The 25,959-nt window shown below is 40.1% G+C and overlaps 1 long non-coding RNA gene across 1 annotated transcript; it reads right to left on the bottom strand.

Moving 5' to 3' along the window:
• Positions 1 to 2,646: 2,646 nt before the first annotated feature.
• LOC117188697 lies at positions 2,647 to 15,020 on the bottom strand. Its single transcript, XR_004472799.1, has 3 exons — positions 14,455 to 15,020; positions 11,314 to 12,427; positions 2,647 to 2,662 (listed from the first exon to the last, which is right to left on the bottom strand). It is a non-coding gene; the product is annotated as an uncharacterized LOC117188697 (long non-coding RNA).
• Between the last annotated feature and the right edge of the window lie 10,939 nt (positions 15,021 to 25,959).

The raw sequence follows: 25,959 nt of genomic DNA, 5'->3' as shown, positions 1-25,959 counted from the left end.
CACAAAACTGTTATCCTCCCATAGGAAATTGTTTTTTATATATTTTTGTTTTTATCAAATTTCCAATTCAATTTCATTTAAAAATTCCATTTAGTGCTCAAATTCCCTTTTAGTTACAAAATCAAACTAAAAATAAAGTTTAGTTGTTAGATAAAATGCAGGCTGACATTTCGCTCTATCCATCTCGAATTTCCATTTCGATTCACGATTGACAGCATATTTTTTGCAGAGCAGGATACTGCAATTGGATCTCTAGCGAAAAGCAAAAAATGGAGTCCCCCCAATACGTTGATGATTTATTTATGCAGCGGCCAGCACACACACACACACACACACACAAACAATTCAAAAAAATTGATTTGTGCATTCTGCAAATTTATCGTTGCAAAAATTTATTTATAAAAAAAAACAAAAACTTTTTGCACAACTGACAAAACAAAGAAAGAGCGGGTCCCCAGAACTCGCATCGCATACGAGGAGTATTAATGGAATATTGCCGAAAATTCTGCAGAAAAGCGCATGCAAAACAAATGTGCAACACACACATGCCACACACACACGCCCAGACGAAAAAGTCGGCAGCCAAAAAGTTTTCAAAGAGGAAACGCTTACCAGAGAAAAAACAGGCAAAGAGGGGGAATTACATTTTTGTTCGTTTTATTATTTTATTTTTATTTTATGCTGCTGCTGCAGTTTGCTGATTGTTTATCTGCCAGAGAGGGAGGCGGACGGGCGGGCGAGGAACTGCAGCATTTTCTGCCACGCCCATTTTATAGAGGAAATGAAGTTTTGAGGCTACAGAGAAAGATACAGAGAGAGATAGAGCGAGAAAGGAGTGTGAGTGTGTGCAAGGGAAATGAAATAACTGGGAAAATCGAAATTATATTAGAGGAGGAGCAAAAAACGGAAATGGACAAAGCACACACACACACAAGTGGTACAGGGTGCAAAAACTATGCATAGGCAGAGAAGGAGGAACAAAACAAGAAGATAGGGGGGAGATAACGACTGGGAGAAACTGCGAGGGAAAGAGATTAATGAATGGGTGTCGAAAGGAAAGAAAGAACCCAACAAAAGGCAATAATCCAACTGCAGAATCCACAGGAAGAATCAATTTGCAATTAGAAAAACTATATATATTTTCAGGACCAAATATCTATGGATCAGTACAAGAAGTTCCAATGATGAATGATGAATATTTACTTTCTTTTATGAATTGAATCAATTTCCGATGAAGTAAACCCACTCCTCCGAGATTTGAAAAATTCTATTAAAACGAGTTGAAACATGGTAGCCAGCCACACAAGGCTGAGAACTATTTCAAAAGTCGAATATTTTTTGAATATCATGAATTAAATTCTCTGATATCCCACACTGCTCTACTCTCCCCAAAAGAATGCAACAAGATGGCAAAAGCAAACAGAAAAAAACCAAAAACTGCATTTAAAATATTCTCTATAAACAATTTCCTGTTTCGCCTCTGCCCCCCATCCACCGGCCCAAACCTGCTTTGACATGCAGCAGAGGCTTTCGTTTGCCCCCGAAAGTGGGTGGCAATTGTTATACTATAGGATGGCTGCAGTGGGTGCACGGTGGGTGAGGTTGCCACAAACTGAGGCTCGGACTCGGACCCGGACCCATCGTGTCTAAATTGAACTTCATCATCGTCAAAAAAAATAAAAAGGAGCAAAAGGAAAACAAAAGAAAAGTGGGTTTTGGGTATGCCAGGAAGGAGTGGGTGGCTGGTGGGGAATTTTTGTAAAAATTGCATAGCTCTCGTTCTCCTTGTCTCCCCTATGTCCCCTCCCTCTCTCACCCTCGCATGGATTCTCTGGTAGCTGCAGCAATTGGCAGCAAAAATATAAAATGGGAACAGAGCAAAAAAGAAATCAGAAATTATTGTAGATTGCAGGGACCCTAGGACCCCAGAACTCGACGTCTGACCAGCATGCAACACAGCCCAAAAGAGTGGAGTGGGCTGGGGTGGAGTTGGGAGGGGCTGGTGGCCACAGAGTTGGAGCCGTAGCCATGCAAAAGAGAGCAAGTGAAGTGCATAAATGGATTTTATAACGTTCCGAGCCTGGGCTAAAGTAAATTTATGCTTTTTAATGCAATTGCAGGACGAGCAGACCGTAAGAGTGGGTGGTGAAGCTGGGGGGTGTAGTGGGTAGTGGTAGTCCGCCCGGTCAGAGGCCAGGACATGCTTGGCTAGCTCCTGGGCTAAAAGCATTCACAGCCAGGCTCTGGCTTCTGGCTCAAAAAAAGGAAAAAAAAAAGAGTTGTACCTCAAACCCTCCGCCCCGCCCGGTTGAGCTGGAGTTGCTTGCAGTGGATGTCGTTGTCGTTGTCGTAGTCGACGTTGCCATCGGCCAGACAAAGTGACATTTGTCGTTAATTGCAAAATTTATGGCCAGGAATCCCAGAGTATCAGAGAGAGAGTGAGAAAGAGAGCGAAGGGAAGGGAAGTGGAAAGGCAAATGGAAAATGCCTCCAAGGAAGTGGATGGAGTTGAATGCAAAACAAATACGGCAGAAAACTAAAAAAAAAACCAGAAAGAGCAATACAGAAATAAAAAATGTTTATACAATTATGGTGCAAGAACTTACGTTTAGTTAAGCGACGCGACGGCCTAATTAGTTCGAACAAAAGGAAATTCGCTTACCTGCAATGAGAGAAATTAAATAAAATTGTGGTAAATTTATTTAGGCAATAGCAGAAAGCAATATATACATATACATATACATATGTGTGTAATTATGGTAAGCTAAGATGGAAATTATGTAAATATAGCTAAGAGTGTTCACTACTATATACCACAAAGTCCCACTGTCCCACTCATGAAAAAGGAATGGCTGCAATCCTTATGAGACATTTTGGCCACATCTGTTGCATGAGACATCCATCCTGCTGCTCGAGTGCATCATCCAACGCAACTCCACCCCACCCTCAAACCAGTAGCCAACCAGCCACACATACATGTCTGGGCGCTTGACTGAGCAGCTCAGCCACAAGTTGGCATTGTCTTCTTTCTTTGTCATACGCTTGGTTGCCTAATTTGGTTGTAACAGTCACACTTTGGAGTAGCCACCAACTCCAACTCCGACTCCAAGCCTCCCCCACTGGCAACATCAAACAATTGAGAAATGCATTTGCGCAAGTCTTGCTTGCTCTTGCTCATTGGATCATTTCTGTTGCATCCCTCGCACTCAAGCACTGCTTGAACAAGACAGCAGTAAGCAGCATGCAGTTGAACTGCTTAACTCTTTCTGTTTCACTTGTTGTTTCTTCATTTACTGCTTTGAGCTGTTTCGAGCTTAATTTATGCATTTTCCCATACTTTTCCGAGTTTTTCATTGCGTTATGCGTGGGTGATTCTCACCCCCGCCTCCACTCGTCTTGCGCAAGGTGTCTCATTTACATTGCGATGACCACTGATAAAAACACATCTGGGGACCGCCTGCAGTGATCGCGTCTTTTTCTTTCGGTCTAATTAAAATGCATTTCGGCGGCCTCTGTCCCCACGAACTCAAGTGCAACGCTTTTTCAGACGTGATTTACAGGGGAGAAAACACCATGGAACACACAGGAAAAAATAACCTCTTTTTTAGTGGGAGGATGGGGGTATAACCATGAAATTGAATTGCTACTTTGAAGTGCACTCAATGTCAGTTGAGGTTGAGGGGCCCAAAAGGGTTAGCTGCACACATGGCTGCACGGCTGACAGACAGTCGAAGAAGGGACTGTAGCAGTAGCAGGAGAGTGGTGTGGAGTGTATAGAGTATGGTATGGTATGCCAGTGGAAGTGTTGGACTCATCACAACTGCGGGCGGAGGGGTGGGGGGCCACCTAGTCACCCCACACTAATTACAAGAAAATGCAGCCAAGGCAACGTCGCATGTGCAAAGGTTTTTTCTCTTTGTTTCTCTGGTTGGTTGGACCACGAGTTCATTAGAGGCTTGAGGGAAAAAACCCCTGTTATTGGTGGGGAGAAATGCCACGCTATTTCCCTGTTGTTTTTTTAGGATTTTGTTGATTGGGAATAGGCAAATAAGAAGTGATTAAGAGCTAGGTGGAGGGTCGTGTAATATACATCAAAAAAGTATTTTTCCAGTGCAATTTTCGTTTAGTTAAACTTATGTTTAGAGAGTGGCTTGCAATGACATTTCCCAATTACAAGCAAATTGTTGTATGAAACGTCTAAGAACCATTCAAGAATATGCGTTTTTTTTGTAGATCTTTGTAGACCAACCAAAGACACAGTTTCTTCTCCATAGATCGTTTTATTTCCTATCATTAGCAGCTTGAATGAGATTCACTCGAGAGCTAACCCCCCCAATTGTTGGAATTAATTACCCGCAAATGATTCGTTTCCCATCGGGCAAGTGCAATCCGGACTCCGGAGTTCTATCTGCATCGCAAACGAAATCCGGGGAACAGAACAAAGAAAAACACGACATAAAACAAAACAAAATCAAGAAATTAACCACAAGATCAAAAAACCGCCCCTCGAAGCGACTAACGGTAAACGCTGCATATGTGCGCTTTGCGTGAGTTCTTCTCCATCTCTCTCCCCCCCTCGTTCTTACGCTTTTGGGAACCCTTTTTTTTGCTGCTCGCTTTCTTTGTTCCTTCTTCCACTTGAATTCGCTTTTGTTTTAACGGAAGCTGCTTCCCTCCTCCTCCTTTTCCTCCACCTTCTGCTTCTGCTGTTGTTTTTATGCTTTTTAATTTCCTTAACCATTTTTCTTTTGTGCTTTTTGTTCCACTTCTCGCTCTCGCTCCCGCCTTAACTGCGACACGAGTGCACTCCAAGCGTCTTGTCTTTGCTTGACTTGGCCAACGAGATGGGGTACGATTTGTAAGAGGTGGTGCCGGAAAAAAGGCGGTGGGTATAAACTTTCAAACAGGGGAAATTACAAAAAAAATGCACATATCATGTAATATGGCTGTAGATGGCATTTCGGCTAAAAGATATCCATTATTCAGAAGAAAGGTTGCTGTTTTAGATAGAGATAATGGAACGCTAAATATCCCGAAGAGCCCTTTCAGACAATGAAAGGGAAGTATATATGGATGTACATATGTATGTATCAATTTATGTTAGCTTATGTATTATCTTTATCCGATCACGAAATCAAGAATCAAGAAAACTCAACACTCCTATTATATTAAGGTATAATCCAGAGAAGTTAAATATACCCCTTGTGTCGCACGAGTAAAGGGTATTAAAAATCTCATGTGACAGTCCCAGATTGAGGAAATTTTGAAGATTTATACAAGTATGTGTTTCTTCGAGTGTTGTGGAGTGTTTGCCTGTGTTGTTGGCATAATATCCGTATATTATACTTGACTTAATTAGCTGTTATTAAAAAGAAATTGGGGTAGCCGAAGGTTCTTCAATTAAATAATCATTTTTGTTCCGTGGCTTTGCCTTGCATTCCCTCGGTAAAGAAAGGGCGTACTACGAATGGAATGAAAATGAAAAGAAAATGTGTCACCGTTGCAGCTTCTCCATGGTAGCTTGAAGACCGGTGGCGAGTGGAACGGAATGGGGGCCTAATTGAGTGCGATTTGAAGGAAGAATTTGTGGGTTCTTTAAAAAGTGATTTGGTTCAGAGTTAAATAACTTTGGATTAAGGAAGTGTTTAAGTTTGAATTAAGATTTGTTTGATGCCAGAGCCAAAAAGGTGATTATGATGTGTACATTATTTATTTATTATTATTATTTTTTTATTAATATAAATATTTGTAGTTCAAGAGGCTAGGGCCACAAAATAGCCTTGTCTGTCCGTGTCTTTGGAGTATGTACATTGTACATTTGTACATGTGTACATAATCGAATAGTTAGCACGAAATTAATACCAGATTTTATAATTTACATTAATCCTGACTTTCTACATTGGATTAAAAACAAACTTAAACTCTAACTAAAGTCTAGTAGCTAAATGTTCCACTTAGTCCTACAATAGATCGATCTATAGATCGTGCCATGTCAAAAGCTTTTGTCCAGTTGTTGGTGTCATCGCAAAGCTCTGCGAAGTGCGTGTGCGGAAAGCTTATCATCGCTCTGTCTCCCTCACACGTTTGCATTGGTCATAGGCCTACGAGCAGCAGTGTAGTTTTTTGTGTTGCGGCCATTTTTAGACTTCCTCGACCCCCCCTACGACCAAACACCCCCTACAACTAAAAGAGAAAAAGCATTTTGTTGTATTTGCAGTTGAGCTTTTTTAGGTTTATGATTTTGTTGTTGTTGTTTCTGCTACCGCCTGATATTTATTGCGCGTGAATGTCATTTGTGAAGCGGTAAAAGCTTTACGCACTGCAAAAGTTGTTTTTTGTATTTCTCTCTATCTCTCTCTCTTTCTCTGTGTGTGTGTGTGTTTCTTTGCTAGTGCTGATGTCTACGCACATTTTTAATTATGTTGTGGCGTTCAAGGTTTTTTCTATCGCTGCTGCTGCTATTGCTGCCGTTTTTTGTAGTTTTTTTCATACATACATACATACATACATACATACATATGTATGTACATATGTATATTTTTTGTTGCTGTGCAGGCCGCTGCTTACTCCTCCCCACACGCCTCTGCCTGCCCCTTTACGCACTTTGAGCCATTTTAATTGTAGGTCGCTCTCTGGCTCTCTGATACACTACTCTCTCTCTCACTCTCTCTCTCTCTCTCTCTCTCTTTCTCTCCAATTTGGATGCGACTTGTGAATATTTGTTTGTTGCTGCTGCTTTTTTGCGTTGCGTTGCGTTTGCACAGAGTGACAGAGAGATAAAGATTGATAGAGTGTGCGACGGAAAGAGAGGGGAGATAGTACATGGCCTGACGACAAGTGTACATAGGCCTATTTCTATGACTGTATTTCCTATATAGCAACGACATCCATTAGCTTTTTCTCTCTTTCTGATTTGTTGTAAATTTTTATAGTTTTTTCAGCATTTTGTTGTTTTTTTCGTATTTATTTGTTGCGCCCTTCTGCATGTGTGTTTAAAATTTATACGAATCTACACGTGTGTGTGTGTGTGTCGGTTTATTTCATGCCGGAATTATCATCATTCGGTTCTGGGGCTGTGATGTAATAGGGTTCTGCTTTGAATTGACAAATTTTTGTGTTATTTTTGGCCTGCCTGCAATTTTATTTAATTTTATTTGTATGAGAATGTTTATATTATTCCGTGAAAATGTTTTATATTTCATAAGGAATTTTGTTTAAGAATTCAGAGTTAATTCAGTGACTAGCAATCAAATTCGTCAATTGTATCTTGGATTGTTTAAGACAGTAATGAAAGGTCTTAATTTATACATATGTATGTACATATGTATAATATGATGCTGTATCTAAATCTGTATGTAAGTATCTGCCGTAGTGTAGTTCTTTGTTGTTTGTAAACAGAACAGATCAAAAACCTTTCCCAACATTCAAATAAATCATCGTTGCAACAAAGATCAAAAAACCTCTGCCTCTACCTTTAATTTGTTTTTCTGCAGTTCCCATAACTTCCATTCCCTCTGGCTATATATTTGGGCCCCATGTCAGTACATACATACATATGTATGTACTATGTACATATGCCATTTTTATGGCTCTTCACCACACGCACACCCATTCATAGAAGCACTCTCGAATGGCAATGAAACTTTACACATTTCAACTGTTCAATGCAGATATGTAAACTCCAAAGAGAAGCAGAGATATATGTATATATATAGAGAGAGAGAGAGAGAGAGAGAAGGAGACACAAAGATGTCCGCCCATGAAATGCGTTTTCTATTTGTGCAAACTATTGCGGCAACCATAGTACATAGTAATACACCCACACCCACACATAGGAGGCACTCTCTGCTCTGCCGCTTGCATGCAAAAGTTTCATTTCGTTTGCTCTTTGGATTGTTTTGCCTGTGTGTGAGTGTTATGTGCGTGTGTGTGTGTGTGCCTGTCTGTGTGCGAAGTAGAGCAAAAGGCAACTGACAATTAGCAACCCAACCGGGGAGGAATGGTGGGCAGAAAAAAGCTGCACGAGAAAGACAGCCTCAGTCCAAAGACCGAAGCTTGAGATACTCTGAAGATCGATCTTTTTTAAAACAGCTGGAACGTTTAAACTAATATTTGTACATGTTTATGGGATTTTCTTTGAAAGCAGAAAAGTTGTTGCCACTAATACACATGTTATAGGATATGCGATGATAATGATATATTGATATATGATTAAGAAACTATTATCCGCTCTTCTGGTAAAGACTATGCTGCGCAAATCTGACCAATATACCAGTACCGCCGTCTAAGGGTATTAAGAAAAATAAAAGCTTCATAGTTTGCCAAACCCCAACAGACATTGCACATATGTATGTTGCTCCACAAATATGTATCTCTATGAGCATATATGTACATAGATATGTACATATGCATACATAGACATCTATGCCCGTCCTCTGAAGATAGGCCTACTATGCTCATGTGGTACGTTTCTCTATATACATACATATGTATGTATGTACATTCAACACTTAAGTGCCATGGAAACAACATACCCAAAAAGAAAAAAAACTAAATAAAGAGAAGAGAAACAAATGAAGAAAAAATTGTCACTTTGACTGACGCTGACAGGTTTCCATTCGGTCGGTCGGGCACTCCCTCCCCTTTCAACATAGCCCCCCTCCATCTGTCACTCTTTTGTCACATTTTTGCAGTCTAGGAAACCTTTACTCGTGTTGGCCTTTTCGTTATTTGATAAGTCTAATTAGTAGCTCATAAAGACGATTAATTCATACCAACTTTTTTTATGGTCAAATTTCATGTAAGTTTCGTTTTTTGATCAAGATTATAATTTTGCTGCCAAATGCAGCCTTTGGCGAAAACAGGTGCGTGCCTTGGATTTATTGTTTCATAGGGTAGGGTTGGGATATAAAACGCAATGTCTAACAGAAATATCATGATATAATAAATAATATTCGAGGGATTTACCTAGAGGTGCACGTGTAGGCGCAGGGGCCTAGAAACGATGTTTAACGAACGCTGAAGCAGGCTTTCCTTTCTTTCCATTTTATGGGCTTTCCATTATAGTTTTCTTTTAAACACTTGCCCAAAGCGCACTTCTCATATTTTTATGGGAAATACTCAAGAAAAAAAAATAAATACGAGTATGTAAATGCATTGCCAGTGCTGCTCAATGATGACGTCTCAATTGGCCCTTTGCCTCATCCCCTTTTCTCTCCGCACCCCACCCATTTTAGAACCAGCCAAGTTGGAACAACTGTACCAACAATCATGCAACTGGAGAGAAGTTGTTGCACACTCGCTTGCATAGTCTTGAAATAGGGTATTACGAGTGTATCTCAAAGCAGAAATAACAATTTATGTTTCATGAATGCAGGGTACTCAAAGGTTCGAGTTTGTCTCTCTTTTCTATTGTAGTTGTTGCAACAAAGAGTTGCATTTTCTATGATTTTACTAGTATTATAGTTCTTTCTTTCTTTAATTGTGGTTGCTCTTGCTCTTTTGCTTTCTTGGTAATCGTTGGCATTAAAATTCAGGCAACTGCAGTGGCAAGTCATAAAATTAAAACAATTATTGTGACCAGAAGAAGACCAGCCGTGTGAGAGAAAGGGGGCATATCATAGGCACTTTACGCAAGTGCCGACACCGACAACAGCCACAACAACAGCTAGAATGAGAGTCACTTGCATTGCGTCAGTTACAACATCAAGCAGTTCAGACGCAACATCAAGCAGGTCTGGCCTCATAGTACATGTCGGACGAGTGTGCAAGGGAGATGGGAGGGGATTGGTTGCCCTGGCCCCCTATTCTAAGAAACGAACTTAACGATTGTGCAAATGCACGTGAGAGAGAGAGCATGCGAGACGGAGGTGTGAGCAAGAGAGGGAGTGTGAGTGTGTGCCAGAGGGAGACGCACTTCCGACAAGTGAAAATGCAGCGCAAAAGAAACGAAGCAAGACACAAAAAAGAAACAAAAAAATAGTTGTGCATTTAATTAAATGCGGAAGACCCCCAACAACAACAACAACAACAACCACAGAAGCAGAAAAACTACACGCAATAGAAAACCCAGACAGGGGGAGCGTGTGAGCCAGAGCGGGAGAGAGAGAGAGAGGGAGCGACCAACAGCAACAACAAAAAAAAGTACACACAACGCCACAAAATTTGGAACACGCTGCGCCACTAAGTAGGTCAAAGTAGCAGCTACGCCGGCAGAGCAGTCAGCAACAGAGGCAGGCAGCGGCTGAATGGGGGGATTGCGTGTCAGCTGCGACGCAGTTTTTGGCTTAGATGAAACGCCAGCAGCAGCAGCAGTGTGCAGTGGATGAGGAAGCGGCAGAGGCAGGGAAGAGCGCAGTAATATATTTTTAATTTATGCACAGCCCTTTAGAAGGGTATGTGTGACAAGGACATAGGCAGGAGGGATTTATGGGGGATTAAAATACCCTTAAAGAAATTATATTCAAAATGTTTTTATTGAAACAGAAAACAGGTAAGAACAGACTATGATCGAGTATTACGACTAAAAGTTACCCTCTTCTCAAAAAGTTTTTAAGAAAAAAAAAAATACGTTTAAAATTTGCGTTAATTGATCATCAGATAACATCTTTATAGATATTTTTAATATTATACCAATATTTTGTCAAGTGTGGAAAACAGAATATTCTCAGAAAATTCACAAAAGAATGCAACCCAAAACTTGAATCCTTTAGTTCTTAATAGTAGGAACACTATGGAGGCTACAAACGTTTCTCCCGGAACGAAATATCCTGCCTACGCCACTGATGTAAATACATACATACATATGTATATACGTCCGAAAGTACATACATATGCACATATGTATGTACATATATGTCTACATACTCGCAGCAATGTCAACTAAGCAACTTTTGCTTTCTTGCTTCATTTTTCTTCTTTTTTTCGCTGCTTTTCTTCCTCTGCTTTTCACGCATTACCGTTATTAATATGCAACGCTGAGTCGAGTGTCATAAATCATACGCAAAGTGCGTAGACAATTTTTTTCTTATAGGAAAGGGGCGTACCTGTAATTGTTTGCAAATGTTTGTGGACGACACTTTCTAAAACAACATATTTGTCTGTACGCACTTTTGGATGGGGATATACATAAGTATCTTAAAGGTAGCGTAACATGAATTGAAAACAAATTAGTATGCTGTCTTTATTTGGTATGAAAATGTGGATGGAGGATATCCACAAGATTGATGGCTGATTGATTGATTTTATCATTCATCCGTCTAATACATAGATAGATAGATCCATTTTAACATAAAGGTTTTGTTTGAAACTCACCTTAATATCCAATTGCAAATTTTCGCATTAATCCAAAACCAGAATCCAGATTGAATCCTCAATTTGTAAAACTCTTTACAAATGTTAATTTTGAATTTCTTAAGTTTTTCCTTCTTCCTCATTCACTTCACTTTCCTACACACTTTCTTATGCCAAAATGTTTTAGTTTTAGTTTTTTAAAATTAATTATCAAAAATTGTTTTCCAAATACTTTTCGATAAGATGTTGTAAGTATAGATATATGATAGATATATATTTTATAAATTATTATTACGATTTGTGTTTATTTTGAGTTTTGTTTTGTTTTGCTTTAGCTTTTACTTTGCTTTGCTTTTTATCGAAACGAAATTTTTATGCAAACTAACACACACGTTCTCTGCTCTGCTGCTGCTGTTGTTGTTACTGAGGAGTGATTACTGTAGCGGTTACTGTAGTATTTTGTTTACTGTAGTTTTTGCTGTTGTAGTGCTGCTGTGTATAGTATTGCGGTATGTCCGAACCAATAATTTTGAAGAGTTGACCAATTTTGTTGGCTTAAATTTTGGATGCTTTTTGCGTTTGGTCCAAAAAGATTTCCCTCTGTTTTCTAACTGATTTTGGGTTTTGTTGTTTCTTTGATTTGTTGTTTACGACGGTTTTTGGTTTGATTAATTTAAAATTTTACATTGATTTTATTAAATTTTTAGTTGTTTCCTTTTTTTAGTTGCAAAACATTTTCCCTTCCCGTGTGGACGTTTGAGATAATTTTTTATTCAAATTTGTATTCTTTATTTTTTTGCACGCAGCTTTGCCAAAAATCGCTTTTGTTTTTTAATTTTGTTGGTGTTCAAATTTAGACCAAAAATTATTTAATGCCAATTTGTAAATTTTTGCGTTGCGTTTTGTTTGTCATAAAGTTCTTCTCTTCAGTTCATTTTTGCTTTAATTTTGGTTTTCAATTCTAAAGAAATTATTTTCAATTTTTTGTCGTTGATTTTTAGTTGTTTAAATGTTCCAAATTTGTGGCATTTTGTTGCATTTGCCGGTTTTGGTGGCGTTGAATGTTTCTCTGGATGTTGTTGAGGTGGTTAAAATTGGTGTTGGTTTGTGGAGTCATTTTCACAGTGACATTTGGCTGAAAGAAAAGAATGGAATGTTATTATGTAAATATGTTTCTTTTATATTACGAATCATTATACACTCAGTGGCGAGCAAGTATGGATACATCACATTTCAGTTTAAACGCCTGTAAAATCCTTGTGATTTTTTTTCATACATTCTTTAATTTAAAAATATCTTTTTTTTCCTCAAAAGATTTTAGATTTTTCAAAAAAGTCCATGTATTCACTTTGCACGTTTCAAATTTTGTACTTAAATAATTTTTTATAATATGTTTTCCAAAAGGAATTCCGAATTACTTTTGGCATACTCTCGACTAAATTTAGTATGTGCTTGCAAGGTATTATGCGCCACTTCAAATGCACGAGCTCCCAAAAACTCATTCAATTACTTTGGTGCAGACTTGTACTTTTCCAATGTTTCTTTCTAACTAAATTTAAAAAAATCTCAATTATTGATGCATTTTTAAAGATTTTACAGGCGGTTACACGTGCTCGCCACTGTATGTATGCCTACAACCGAATGGTATGCCCTGCATATATGTACATATGTATGTACAAAGTCGATTCCCTCTATACATAAATACAATCTTTAATTTTTTCATTTTACTATAGATTCTTGCAAGCATTGATTACGGTTTTCAGCTTGATTTAGTTTAAGTGATAACAAAAATAAAATCTAAAAATATAGTATGTACTTATACATATGTAAATATTAGTATATTTGTACTCCAATCATATTTTTATACAATCGGTTGTATTTCCATATACATATTTCATTTATGAAACCTGGCCATTGTCAATTCCCACAATGAAATGAGCTTATTCGTGTTCCAAACATAGTTTTCTTATCAGTGGAAGTCGAATAGCTCGTAAAGTGAATTGCACAAATCGGTTTGTTATCGAAACATTATTCATTTTTCTATTTCTCTGTTGTTTTATTCCCAATTGGCTTCTGGCAAATTTCTTTTATTTCCCAGCTACCCAAAGAATCTTTGATTGGAGCTGAGATATTTCGGTTAGAACAGCTGTTATGTTGTCATTTCTTGCAGTTGTATCACTTCTCCAAGGTTTTTATTTCCTTATAAAGTTTTTTATAGAGGATTCTGTCATTATTTTTCAGCTTCACACACGAATTTGTTTTGCCGATTTTGTGTTCTTTCTCTTTGATCACGAAACAAGTGTCCCTTTTTGTTGTGTTTCCCGGTTTTTAGGTGTCTCCATGCACTTCTTGCACTTCTCTCAATCTATTTCTGTCTCTTTACTCTCCACCACGGTTTTCCTTCTGCACTTTCAACACACATAAACCATGCAATGCACATAAACACACACACACACACATAGGCTTTTTGGACAGTGCCAAAAAGGGGTTCAAATTCACTTGGATTTTCGCCTTGTTTATGCTCCGGTTGTGCCCCAGGAGGTTGTTGGTGGCTCGGTGTATGTGTGTGTGTGTGTGTGTGTGCGGAAGGGACGGGGTTCGGGGAGGGTTGTTTATTGGTCGCCTTGTTGTTGTTGTTGCTATGCGCTATTGTTGTTGCTTGATTAAAAATGCAGACGGTTTTTCGTTGTGCATAAAGTTTTTGCTTCACTTTTATTTAGTGCCGTTTGCTTTTGGTTTCAGTTTTTGATTCCGTTTCAACGCTGCTGCTGCTGCTGCTTCTACTCCGATTTTACCGTTGCAGAAGAGCCACCCCATTGATGGGCATTTGCACAAACACACGCACACGCACAAACTGTTTTGAGAGGATTGCACTGCCAGCATGTGCAGTTTTTGGGGTTTTTAAAAATTGCAGTTTTTTTTGGCGAATACTCAGTGAATATTTATGGAAGCTGTTGCCAAAAGCAGTTTTTCATACTTCGTCCAGTGCATTTCTTATATGTATGCGTTTGGTATAATTTTTATGCACTTTAGAAGAGTATTTAATGGTATTTTCGCAGCAGAGTTTTAACAGAGGTTTTTTACAATGGGTTTGCTTTTGATGTTCTTTTTTTGGGGCACCTTTTGATATTATTTAAACATTTGAATATATCACCAAATTACCTTTCAATCACTTGTTAAAAAACACTCACGCGCTTGCAGTTATTCGTGTCTCTTTTTTGCATTTGTTGAAACACAAACCAAAAATGTAAATAATAAATGAAAAAATGTTTTAATGCCCGTAAACCGTTTTCCGATCGGGAACACTGCAGTTTTCCCACAAGAACCATATACAGAAAATAAATAATAATTATTGTATTTTTTGATGGCTGTTCGATTATCGTTTTGGTTCGAGTATTTGTGATATTTTTGTTCGTTTTTTTCTATTTTTTGTTGTTGGAAATATTGAATATTTTTAATTTTTGTATTATTTTGTGCTGGCGGCCGCTGCTTCAGTACTCAGCTTCTTAGCTTTTCAGCTGCTTTTTACACGAGAGAGACGATAGAAATGCACACAACGCTGCTGGCTGCCGCTGCGAGCACACCGAAACCACCGAATAGACCGAGCCGAATAGACGAGCATGAAGTTCAAAATTTTCGTTTATGGCCTATCAACCGGGCGCAGCGCAGGCAGCGGCAGCGGCGGCGACAGAGACCAGCCAGCCCAGAGTGGAGCCACCACCACCAGTCAGAGGCATTAGCAGCAGCAGAGCGCAACAGTCGCCCCGGCGGGCAGAGAGTGAGAGTAAAACGCAGCATTGAGCGCAGCAAAGCGCAGCCAAAGCATAGAACGCCAGCGCGGCTGCTCTCAGTTTACAGTGGGTCGAAAGTGGTCTGAAATATAAGTTGCACTTGAATTGCCTTCTGCTTCTCTGATCTCACTTATATTTGATTCTATTTGAAGCAAAAAATGGTTTAGTTAAACAGTTAATACCATTGTATCTTACACAAGACACAAGAAATGTTTAAATTCATTGTGGAGGGTAGATGGTCTACGACCGAATTGAATTCATAGCCCAACAACTGCATTCGATGAACTGTTTGTCGCTTTTGACTGACTTTTTATCTTTAATCTTTATCTTTATCGTAAATTTAAATTTCAAATATTAAGAACTTTTTTCTTCATAGAAATTTCAAACCTTTGCCATTAACTTGCGTACCACTGTTCGTGGCAGCACCGCGGCGTCGCCGTCGCTAGCAGCAACAAAACAAGTATCCGCCTGCGCTGCCAGCGATTTTCGGCTTTTTTGCATTGGTTCGCTGCCGCCGCCCCCGCCTCAGCGTGATATGTGCATGTATGTGTGTGTGTGGGGGCTTTTGTGTTTGCTTTTGCTTTGCGCCCCATTGCAAATGCAAAAGTTTTGCACTGGTGTGTGCGGCGCGGCAGCGAGAGAGCACAGTTCTCTTCAGTGCTCTGCTTTTGTTATGTTATGCTCTGCTCTCTGAGAGTCACTCTCTTTCTCTCTCGCTCTCTGTCTGTCCCACTCCTACTCTCATGTGGCAATCACTTGCGGTTTTTGTTTCCCTTTGCGCTATTAATCCAATTGGAATGCAGGCGGCAGCTTGCAATTGTCTTGCAAAACGGAAGCTTTCAAGAAGGATGTGTCGTGGGGGAGGAGGAAAAGGCCTAACATTCTTATCCAATAGTTAGGTAAAAACATTATAACGGTCTGGCCTCGACAGTTATCTGGGTCTGTCTCCTCTCCCGTGATGCAACAACCCCTCTCTGCATTTTTCCTTATCCTGTGTGTATGCACAGGACCACATCGCGTATCCCTTACCTGGGGGTGGGTTTCTCTGCAGTCTCCCACTCTCCAACTCTCTGGCTCTCGCCCTGATCCTGCTCTCTCCTGGCGGAGAGTTACATATACCATCCATCCGCTCCATGCAGTCGAAATTGCATAAAGTTCGACATGAGGTAATTACGGGAGAGGAGCGTAGCTCCTTTCAAGCAGAAAATGCTCCGGGAAAATCTCGTCCAGGAATAGAAGACGAAAACTTGGTCTTAACCTATTCCCCAGCGGGTGGTACATGTGTACATCCCCAGGTGGTCTGCAGGGCATAAGATGCACCATTAAGGGTTTTGATTTGGCATTTCTGGAAACGGTATTGGGGTATTGTAGGCTCCGAATGAAACAGCTATTTAAAGATTGAGGAATTGTCCAATTGAGAACGATATGATTTGATGCGAATGGGGTTTATTTAGGGGCTCGTTTACAGGATGTGGAATTCATAAATTGAGCATGATACGATTTTTCGACATTCGATAAAATTCCTACGAAGTACTTACGGATATTAGGGACTTCAAGAATTCGGAATTTATTATTATTAATTACGATTGAACAGCAGTCAAATGATATTATAATTAATTATATTCGATTGAGATGAATTGCTTACATATTTTACAAATATACTTGGGAATGCTTGGAATGGGAATGGGCTTAGTAAAAATAAATGTTCCTAATAACATGAACATTCAGATCATTTAGTTTACGTTTTCAGCTTTTCCTGAGAGGACTTAAATTTCTTTCATAAACAAAGAGCCTATAACTGTTATGGTATTGTAGAATATTCCCACAATATCACTTAATTTTCAATAAGACCCACAATTTGTGTACTATCCCAACAATTGCCATAAGTAATTTGCATTTCCTTTGAAGTCTCTTAATCAATCAAAACCCCTTCAAAAACCTAACCATTTTTAACCCAAAAACTTCCCTTATTATCCCTCAGAATTACAAGCGATTCACACAAGTGTCTGGTCCCCGTATTGAATGCAATTTCTCTACCAAAATATCAAATTCCTGCACAATCCTAACAATTAAAATCTAATTAAAATGGAAATAACAGCCAGAAATAACCCCAAAAAATACGTGTAGCTGTGCCTTTGATTTTCTTTATATTTCGATTAATTAAAAGTTGATTTTGATTCTTATAAAAACCTAAAGAAAAGACACTAAAAATGCTCGAGTGCAAAGACACAAGCAAAGCCAGATATAAGAGCGAAGCGGGCGTGAGAAAGAGAGAGAGAAGAAAAAACTGACCCTGTTGAAAAAAAGACTCGTTTCTCCTGCGCTTCCAATAGCAAAAATAGAAAAAAGAAAAAGAGGAATGGCAAAAACACAAAAACAATGCGCATTCATTTTGCAGCGGAGGGGCACGCAACAACAAATTGAGAGAGAAGCTTTTAAGAGCCCGTACATATCTGTATGTGTGAGGTGAGAAGAACGAACAAGAGCGCGCATGTCGTTTTCGCTCTTTCTCTCTTTCTGTTGCGCTGCCATTTTATGCACACAATGCGAGAGAGCAAAGAATGACAATGAATGTTTGCTTGTGGACTGCTGGAAAGCTTGAGGGGGGCAGGCAGGCAGGCGGAAATTTACGCAACTCAACAAACACGTGGAGCCGCTTCTCTGTCGCTGCCGCTGTCGCTGTCGCTGCCGCTGCCTTTTGCCCGTTTATGCTGCTTAGAAATCCAATAAGCAAAAGCTTTGGCCGCACACCAATGCAGCGCCCATTATATGCGTGAGTGTGCACATTGAATGCGTGTATGTGCCTATGTATTTGTGGATCCCTCCCAGCCAGGGACGGATTGCAGGGGCAATTAATATTGAAATTGATTGGTGAGACATTTGCGCATGGTTGGGTATGGGGTATATCCGCTAAGTCACGAGCTCTAAGTCCATTCGTGTTATTTCTGTAAATTTAGGTGATTTCATTTGACATCACCGATCAGCTGTTCCGAGGTGCTCCACAGTCTAAGTCTAAGTCAGTCTCAAATTTGAAAAGAACCCACTGCGATGCTGCTCCTGATTCTATTTTAAAAGCGATAGTTCTGAAAATATTGATAAAATAGGGGCTTTAAAGAATTCAAAAGAATTTGCTTTGCATATATTAACTACGGGCTAAATTATAGCTATATCTTGGGAGATTTTGAGGTTGTATGAATATTGATACGCACCAAATTAATCCTTAAGCTTCCATTACATTAATTACCAAAAATCGGCTTCTTATCAGAAGTTCCATAGAAAATTTCCTGCACTTCCTCTCACGGGCCACCTTCTCTTCATCACTTTGAAATCCACCCCTGGCTTTTGTGGCTTTTGCAGTGCTGCACGCACTTTTTCGGACTCACTCCCACGTCCTTTCAAAGACAAAGTTTTTGCTTAGCTTTACAATTCGTTGTTGTTGTTGCTGGTAAGGCCTATGTACAGCTTTTGTTGCCTGAGAGAGACAGAGGATGGGAGAGGGAGAGCGTGGCATTTTATATGCTCCACTTTTTGGGCGCGCGCCCCCAACCACCCAGAACATTCTCTATGGGGAACGCACTTTTGCAGCTTGCGTTTGTATATATGTATGTATGTATGTATGTACATACATATGTATGTATGGTATGTACGAATATATGAGTATGTATGGGTCTATGTGTAGGTGTGGGTGCGCTTGTGTGCGACACGCGCCCTTACTTTTGCCTGTGTATTGGTGTGCGCGCATTTTTGGGTGTGCTTTTTTTTGGTATTTCGTGAAATTTTAGCATTTATTTGTTATGTACTTTGGCGCTCGCTGCGTCAACTGACGTCGCTGCTGCTGCTGCTGCCTGCCTGCTGCAGAGAGAAGAGCATGTTGCTGCTGCTGCTGCCCTTCTCCCTCTCCCGCTGTTTCCTCCGCTTCTCCTGCTTTGCTTTGCTTTTGGCTCTTGCTTTTGGATTTGGTTTTGCTGTATGCGTGAGTGCGTAGGCTCGACTATGTACAGTGCACACTATTGGCAATTACATATGTATGCATATATACATATGTATGTATACGCGTACACTGCATACATAGCATTGTTTGTATGTGTTCTATGCATGTGTACATTTTACATTTGTATGCCTGTTTGTACAGTGAACTTTTATTTTTGGGGACGGGGGGCGCTCTACAATATGCGCCGCCAAAAAAATTGCTTATGTCTGTATACTGCATTTTTTTTTCTTGCCTGGGCCACAGTTCTAAGGGTGGAGAATCCTTCTTAAATACTGCACTATAGTACATCGTATAGAATCTGTTTGGTTTTAGATCAGTAAGTATGCTTTTGTGGCGGAAATTGGTTGGGAACAGAGGATGAATGCGGGACAAATATTAAGAGATGCTATGGTTATCATACAGATCAAACTTTGCACAGCACAGCACCTGAAGAAGGTGTTGCCGGACTGTTGAGTCGCCTCCATCCTTTCCGTTAGTTTCTACGCAATTCCCAAAGAATTGCACAAAAAACAAATGCTTATTTTATTGCTTTGTTTAGCAGTTTGGCAGGTTGTGTGAAGCACACACACACAATCATTTATATATTCTTTTTTCATGGACAGCCCATCCACTCCAACAGCAACAGAAACAGCAACCCAAACCACAACCCACACCCCACACCCCACACCCCACTCCCCATTCGCTGCCTGTTGTTGCGTTGCGTTTTCAGATAAGATGATATCATTTGTTTTTGTAGCAATGCGAGCACATTAAAATTGTATCTGTGTGTGCATGTAGTACATACCATGTACAGGCATAAGTACGTATGTATGTACATATATGTATGTGTGTTCATTTATGTGGGGGACGGCAGTGGGGTCTGTGGAAGCCGCTGCCCAATTTGGCGCTTGCATTGACTGCGTTTCATGCTCTTTGCCTTTGTTTCTGTTTCATTTTGCTTTTGTTCTTTGGGTGGGTTTCGATTTCAATTGGTTTGAACCAGTTTCATGAGCGAAATGAGAATGGGGGCACATAATGCCTGAATATGGAGCATGCTATACTTGACACTGAAAATGTTGCCCAAGAACTATGCTTCTTATATGTACATATGTATGTCTGTCTGTATAACATGTACACGAAAACTTAAGAAGTTCAACGAATGAAAGACTGGAGAATCATAATAATACATACGATACAATCAGTAGTTAAGATGGTTACATTTGCGACCGACTATTTTCTCTCATGATCTCTTATGGGAACATGACTATTTTTATGAAAATTCTGCATGAATAAAATTTTACTATTCCTTTCTCAAAAAAAGAGGACCAATTCAACTCAATCCACCTTAACTTACATACATATATCACCTCAACGAAGTTTCAACTGCATTAAACATGATCTCGCAGTCGATAGGCTTATTTAGGATTATTTTGTTATCGTAGGGCCAGCATGCAGGGCATGCATTCCTCGGATTCGTCTCCTCTTAGTATGTCTTCATTTTGTTTCGAACTGTCTTTAATCTGTAGAATTCATAACGAGTGAAAATGGCAGTCGTACAGCAGGAGCGACCCAAGTAAGCCATAGGAAAATAAGCAGTGCAGGTGCAGTGCACACAGTTCTTTCCCTAGAACTGCTCTGGGCTCGTGATCAAATATAAATGATTAAAACTTTGAAAAACAAGGGAAATTCGGACATAATCTTCAAAGAACAAAAAATAACTGCTACGCAGTCAAGAAACTGCGTTTTGAGCTCATTTCACTTATTCATTCACTCATTCATACATACCTTCATTCATTCATTCACTCCCTCTTCTTCGCTCTCTTGTTTATTCCATCATTCATTCAAAAGTAAGGCGAAAAATAAGAGAAAACAAAACCAACAAAGGGAACGGAAGGAATAAGAAAGACAACAAAAGATAAAAAAGGGTTTCAAGGACATTTTACACATAATTTTAACTACCTTACACGCTTTCCCCCGGCAGGCGACAACAGAGTTTTCGAAAGAGGCACGAGGGGTACGGTACCGTATGTGGAAACCCCAGCTAATGTAATAATTTTTGCGCTCTGCTTTTTTTGAAAGATGTAAGAGTGAGACAGCTGTCGAAAGGAGGAATCAAAAGCTGAGAGAAGGAGGACAAAATTGGTTCAACGCTGCTCCTGTTGCTCCTCTTCTGCCACTGCCTCTGCTTCCGAGTTGAATGCTCTATTACGCTCAATCAACGACGTCGACGATGCCGACGACGACAATGACGCCTGTAGAAGTAGTAAAAAAAAGGAAAGCTAGTTTAGGTACCCGAAGGTTTGATACCCTTGAAGATCGATAGATTAAATCTGTACAAACATACAGATTTTTCTTACAAAAACGTTCGTTTCCGCTGATTTTTAGTATGGATACACTAATGCGAACTCTGCTTCCAGCAATGAGAAGCAATAGACAAAATCATCATACCCCCCTCAAGGGTATAATACATAAGTGTTGAAAAAAAGGAGTGAGGTCGGTGAACGCGTAGAACGAGTGAAAAAGGTGAAGTTCTAGGACGACGACATTGATTGCCTTTTCACCTTTGGCTCTTAACTTTATTATTACCGCTTTTCTCCACATCTCCCCACCCTTCCAAATGACTCCACTCCACTCCACATGTTTTACTTTTACTTTCCCTTTTTTTTGTTTACCTTGCCGTAGTAGTCCTACGGCCAATCGATTATTATGATTTGGGTGAATGAACTTGAGTGGGTTGACAACATTCTTATTTCCATATGAACAGCGTCTTTTATGTACCCTTTTTTGTGCGTAAGGAAATGCAATATGATATTCTCATAGAAAACCAGACTCTAGAAGTAGTAAAGAAAGGGGAAGAAAGCAGTTGCATTGCTGTTCATAAGAAGCAATTAGAAGAGCACGTCGGAGGAGAAGAAAATAGCTAAAAGAAGTCACCAACTAAAAAAGGAAAAGCGTAGAGCGATTCTTTTAGGAAGCAATTCGAAGAGAAGAAGGAGTTAGGGCTGTCAAATAAGATCTACGGAGAACAAGAGCGATTTTCCAGAGATACTCTTAAAATGGAACAGCAAAGTACTAATAGAAATAGCTCCTCAAAAGCTCCTCCTAATCTGAACTCTTTATAATTAAGAACTAAATAAGTAATCCCAAACTAGAAAAGAGGATGAGATGAACAGCTGAGCGGAGAACTCCACAATTTGCTAAATAAACTGAAGCGCAATAGGAATTAGAGCACGAGGAAGAGTCAGTAACAGCGGGTGATGGATGGACGGAGGGAATGAGAGCGGTAATGATGTTGTATTACGGCTGGGTGGCTCAGCGAGAGAGAGAGAGAGCGAGAGCGACTGCGGGAGAAAGGGATGGAAATTAGGTCACGCACGCATGTTGTCGCTGCAACAACAACGCACTTACGCAGAAAGGCAGAGACAGAGAGAGAGAGAGAGAGAGAATGAACTAGACGATGAGATACGAGATATCATCCGCATGGCAATGCCAAACTACAGCCAGACAATGCGACGCGACGGCTGCAGGCAGGGAGAGTGTAAGAAGTGCTGGAGGGAGAGCTAAAGGGAAAGGTAGAAGCAGAGGACGGAGACGGCAAGTCGTTTTAGTTGGGCGGTGGTGTGGTGCATGCAAAGTAGAACCAAGGCACAGTAGTGACAGTATAGGTATAGGTGATGGTATAGCCCAATATTTGCATTCCCCAAAGGATTACCCTGCCTGGCCTGTATAATGGAGTAAGCCATTGTAACACAATGTATGTTTTATGGCTTCCGAGCCTTGTTGCAACATGAGATTGATGTTCACCATTTGGTTCAAGCTTAGTGATTGACCCAGCCCCCTATCTCTATTGATGAATGCAAGAAATCCCCCAAAACTATTTGAAATCGTATGTATCTACCATCCTTTAAGTTGCTCTTTACTTGTTTTCACTGTGAATCCAAATGATACAAAATTGTTTGCTTCTGTTTGGTGCAGTCGGTGGGCCATACACTCTGCCCCTGCCACACCAAAACTTCCACCCCTCTCCCTTTTCGACTGCAATTCTAGAACAGAATTTGAACATTTTTTGTTCGCTTCAGTTTTTGGGTTTTGTGTGCTTTTTTCGGTTTTTCGTTCGGTGAGTGGAAAATTGGGTCAATGCATGTAATTTGGAGTGCGCCCTGTCTCACCCGTACAGTGGGACCTATCTACACGCACAGATGCGTTCGGGCTTGTGTGTTTGTGGATGTTGCAACGATGGCTCTGTGCCACTGCCACCGCCACTGCTGACGCAGTTGATTGCTACTGCTGCTGCTGCCCTTTGTTGTTGTTCTCCCTTTGATCTTCGTTCTCGTTTTGGTTTTGGTTCCCATTTACTGCCGCCCTCTTGCTGGGCCTCCCACTGTGCGTGCCACGGTGTGGCAACATTCTGAATGCAATCTATCAATCGTTAGCGCTGCTGCTGCTGTTGATTCTGTCGCAGTCGGCGCGCCTCTGCCGGCGTTTTTGTTGTGCTCAACCACTGAGCAATTATGTAATTCTTGCCACGCTGGGTCTGGTTGGGGAAGGCCTGGGATATTTCAGCAGAGGGATTTGTTAACCGCCGAGAAAGAAGAATCGTCGAATAAGTGATAGTTGGGAAGATCGATTGGCAGCAAACGAAGGCTTTCACGGTTTCCATCATTACTCTGATGATTGGAGGAGACGGTGAAAAATAGAAGCGAATGTTATTCGGAAATTCCCACCTATCTGTGGCATAGGGTTGGCTTAAAGTTCCAGCATCTCTAGGGATTGCAAAATAATTAAATATTTTAAATTTTAGTATTCACAAATGCCCTTGCCGCCCTTCGACTGTGCCTCCCACACTACTCCCCCCAATGTCTTAAGTATCTGCCACACAATTGAATTCTTCCGGTTTCTGTTGCAAGCAGAAATCTTTTACGTCATGCTATACAAAATTTAGCTCAACATTTACAATTCATGCATAATAAACAAATAAAGAAAACTTTGAGAATTGCCTATGAAAATTGCCCTGTCTCCGTCTCGGTCTGTGTCTCTGATTCTGAGATACTCATTCTCTGATGTTTTCTCTTGCTTGTACTTTTTCTGGGAAGCCCTTTAAATTGTGCAAGCTTTTCCACTTTTTGGGGGTTTTTTTGCATAAAAAATAAATAAAAAGGCAGAAAAAGAGCAAAGAAAACTGGGGAAAACATTATGGACAATTGTGGCTGGTGAAATTGTTTGGGGTTTTCCGCCTGTTATACACATTATACAGGACTTGTCTTGCCTGTTTTCTGTATTCTGTTTTTCTCTCTTTTTTGAGTTAATTTAATTTATGGTCAATTCGGTCGGAGGTCCTTGTTTTGGTCCACTAAATGTGATTTTATTATGATGTGATAATCCTAATGGGTATGTTCGGGGATCAGAGAGCAGTTCGAAGATTACTATCTGTTCCCAACTTTCAAGATGCTTTAAGAATAACGTCATTACTTTGACACTTAAAACCACAAATATGAGGGAAAACTGTGTTTAAAAAAATTACACAAAAGTTGCCATTAAAATTCTGTTTCAGAATGGGCATCTTTCTTTCCAGCACAAAAACAAATCGCTCTAAAAATCCATTCTTAAAATGGAGTAATTAACATTTATCCCCCACCCATTCTACACTATATTATTAACAAATTTCTAATAAGTGCTTTTGGTAACCTTCGCCCATTTTAAATCTTCTGTTTTTTTGGGTTAAGATGCTCTCGTGTACTTCCTCCCCTTACCAGAGACATAAAGTTTCTCTTCTCGACTGGGGAAAATCGCAGGCAATTTCGATTCCCACGCGTGCACAGTTTACGCCAGCGAACTAATTGCAAATTAATGACTTTACCAAAACTCACAGCAGCAGCAGCAACAAGGACAGAACAGAGGGGAAGGGAAGTGGTAGGAGGAAAAGCAACAGCAGCAAGAGCTCTAAGAACTATGAGATACATACATATTTGGCATTAGATATTTGCACATCTTTAAGATGCTAGCACTGCCTACGAATACGCGTAGGGCCGAGCCCTATGGGCTTCAGTTAATCAATCATTTTGTCTATTACATGCCTCGGCTCGCGGCTCGGGATCGGGGCTCCGGGTGAAGCAAAAAAGAAACAGTTTCTATCATGTCTGTCAATTTGTAGTTAATTACTTTGGTGTCTGTGCCTGTACTCCCAGAGATCGATGGCAGAGCGATAGGGATGGCCATACACCACTGCAATTCTGAAGTTTATGCGCTCTCTGTCCGTCTCCCTCTTTCTCCTACCCGTCGCTTATCTCTGCCGGTGCTGCACTTGTGCTTGTATGCGCCGACTGACCGCACATGTGTGCGTGTGTGCGAGAGAACAAGCTTTTTGCGAAAGCTATGGCGAAGCCGAAGATTCTCATTGGATGCGCAAAAATGGCGATTGAATTGATAGCGAAAATATGTGCAGGGAATGGGGAAAGAATTGCAAATTGGGTAGAGTAAATATTTGTGAAAATTGTTGCATGCTCTTTACAAAAATGTTGTAAAATGTTAGAAAATAATAAAAATATGATCAATATACCCAGCGCGAACATCTTACCTGTGTACATTTTCCTCGATGCAAAAATTGGTTCAACAAACGAAAAAGTAAAAAAAGTTTCGACATTGTAGAAAATCGAAAACATAGAGAATTGTAGCTGGAACTACCCTTGAAGAGGGTATTACGATATTCTAACAGTTTGCGACGCTTTGAAGAATGTGTTTCCTAACATTCCATTTCCATTAAGTTATTCACGATTCTTATGATAATCCTACCATGCTAAACAATTTTTAGTTCAGCCAAATTCGAACCAAATTTTCTGATCTTACGATCGATCGATGCAAGGGTATCTACCGCTTCGGAAACCGAGGTCTTCTTGTTGTTTGTTGCTT

Source organism: Drosophila miranda, chromosome 4 (genome assembly GCF_003369915.1).
Source record: "Drosophila miranda strain MSH22 chromosome 4, D.miranda_PacBio2.1, whole genome shotgun sequence".
In the NCBI taxonomy this organism is placed as follows: Eukaryota; Metazoa; Arthropoda; class Insecta; order Diptera; family Drosophilidae; genus Drosophila; species Drosophila miranda.
This window is presented reverse-complemented; position numbering and strand designations above follow the sequence as displayed.